This window comes from Andrena cerasifolii, unplaced genomic scaffold, assembly GCF_050908995.1.
Source record: "Andrena cerasifolii isolate SP2316 unplaced genomic scaffold, iyAndCera1_principal scaffold2375, whole genome shotgun sequence".
Lineage (NCBI taxonomy): Eukaryota > Metazoa > Arthropoda > Insecta > Hymenoptera > Andrenidae > Andrena > Andrena cerasifolii.
The window spans coordinates 14046-16500 of record NW_027487267.1 but is presented as its reverse complement, the minus strand read 5'-3'; the positions used below and the strand labels follow the sequence as shown (position 1 = coordinate 16500).

Sequence of the window (2455 nt, the reverse complement as noted above, 5' to 3'; positions counted from 1 at the left end):
AAATAGGTAAATTAGGTAGAGAAAAAATAGGTGTATAAATAGAGAAAAATAGCTAATTAAAAAAAAATAGGTAAATAAATAGAGGGAAAAAAAGGTAAATAAATAGAGAAAACAAAGGAGGTAAATAAATAGAGAAAAATAGGTAAATAAATTAGAGAAAAAAAATAGATAAATAAAATAGAGGAAAAATAGGTAAATAAACAGAGAAAAAATTTGTAAATAAATTAGAGAAAAAAATAGATAAAGAAATAGTGAAAAATAGGTAATGAAGTAGAGAATACAAAGGAGGTAAATAAAAAGAGAAAATAGGTAAATAAATAGAGAAAATAGGTACATAATTTAGAGAAAAAAATAGGCAAATAAATAGAGAAAAATAGGTAATGAAGTAGAGAAAACAAAGTAGGTAAATAAATTACGGAAAGAAAGAGGTAAATAACTAGAGAAAAAATAGTTAAGTAAATAGAGAAAACAAAAGAGGTAAATAAATAGAGAAAAAATAAGTAAATAAAATTGGGAAAAATAGGTAAATAAATAGAGAAAAATAGGTAAATAAAATAGGGAAAAATAGGTAAATAAACAGAGAAAAATAGGTAAATAAGTAGAGAAAACAAAAGAGGTAAACAAATAGAGAAAAAATAGGAAAATAAATAGAGTAAAAATAGGTAAATTATCTGGAGAAAAAATGGGTTGTATAAACAGAGATAAATAGCTAAATAAATCAAAGAAAAAAAGGTAAATAAAAAAATATGTAAAGAAATTAGAGGAAAAAATAGGTAAATAAGTGAGAAAGAAAAATGCGTAAATAACTTGAGAAAAATTGGTAACTAAATAGAGAAAAATAGGTAAATGAATAGAGAAAAATAGGTAAATAAAATAGGGTAAAATAGGTAAATAAACAGAGAAAAATACGAAAATAAATGAGAGAGAAAAATAGGTAAATATATAGAGGAAAAATAGGTAAATAAATAGAGAAAACAAAAGAGGTAAATAAATAGAGAAAAAAAGGGAAATAAATAGAGAAAAATAGGTAAATAAATATAGAAAAAATAGGTAAATTATCTAGAGAAAAATAGGTAAATAAATAGAGAAAACAAAAGAGGTAAATAATAGAGAAAAAATAGGTAAATAAATCAAAGAAAAAAAGGTAAATAAAACAATAGGTAAATAAATTAAAGGAAAAAATAGGTAAATATCTAGAGAAAAATAGGTAAATAAATAGAGAAAACAAAAGAGGTAAATAAATAGAGAAAAAATAGGTAAATAATTCAAAGAAAAAAAGGTAAATAAAGCAATAGGTAAATAAATTAAAGGAAAAAATAGGTAAATATCTAGAGAAAAAATAGGTGTATAAATAGAGAATAATAGCTAAATAAATCAAGGAAAAAAGGTAAATAAAAAATAGGTAAATAAATTAGAGGAAATAATGGGTAACTAAATAGAGAAGAAATAGGTAAGTAAATGAGAGAAAGAAATAGGTAAATATCTAGCGAAAAATAGGTAAATAAATAGAGAAAAAGTAGGTAAATATAATAGAGAAAAAGTAGGTAAATAAACAGAGAAAAAATAGGTAAATCAATTAAGAAAAAAATAGATAAAGAAATAGTGGAAAATAGGTAATGAAGTAGAGAATACAAAGGAGGTAAATAAATAGAGAAAACAAAAGAGGTAAATAAATAGAGAAAAAATAGGTAAATAAATACAGAAAAATAGGTAAATTAGGTAGAGAAAAAATAGGTGTATAAATAGAGAAAAATAGGTATTGAAGTACAGAAAACAAAGTACGTAAATAAATACAGAAAAAATAGGTAAGTAACTAGAGAAAAATAGGTAAATAAATAGAGAAAATATAGGTGTATAAATTAGAGAAAGAAAGAGGTAAATAAATAGAAAAAAGGTAATGAATACAGAAAAAATTGAAAAATAAATGGAGAAAAAATAGGTAAATAAATAGAGAAAAAATAGGTTAATTATCTAGAGAAAAATAGGTAAATAAATAGAGAAAACAAAAGAGGTAAATAAAAGACAAAAAATTGGGAAATAAATAGGGAAAAATAGGTAAATTATCTAGAGAAAAATAGGTAAATAAATATAGAAAACAAAAGAGGTAAATAAATAGAGAAAAAAATAGGTAAATAAATACAGAAAATAGGTAAATTAGGTAGAGAAAAAATAGGTGTATAAATAGAGAAAAATAGCTAATTAAAAAAAATAGGTAAATAAATAGAGGGAAAAAAAGGTAAATAAATAGAGAAAACAAAGGAGGTAAATAAATAGAGAAAAATAGGTAAATAAATTAGAGAAAAAAAATAGATAAATAAAATAGAGGAAAAAATAGGTAAATAAACAGAGAAAAAATTTGTAAATAAATTAGAGAAAAAAATAGATAAAGAAATAGTGAAAAATAGGTAATGAAGTAGAGAATACAAAGGAGGTAAATAAAAAGAGAAAATAGGTA

The 2455-nt window shown here is 21.5% G+C and overlaps 1 long non-coding RNA gene across 1 annotated transcript; it reads left to right on the top strand.

Annotated features, from left to right (window-relative positions):
* Positions 1–26: 26 nt before the first annotated feature.
* Positions 27–2146, top strand: LOC143378303 (uncharacterized). The gene is made up of 2 exons (XR_013088126.1): positions 27–309; positions 429–2146. It is a non-coding gene; the product is annotated as an uncharacterized LOC143378303 (long non-coding RNA).
* The last annotated feature ends 309 nt before the right edge of the window (positions 2147–2455 follow it).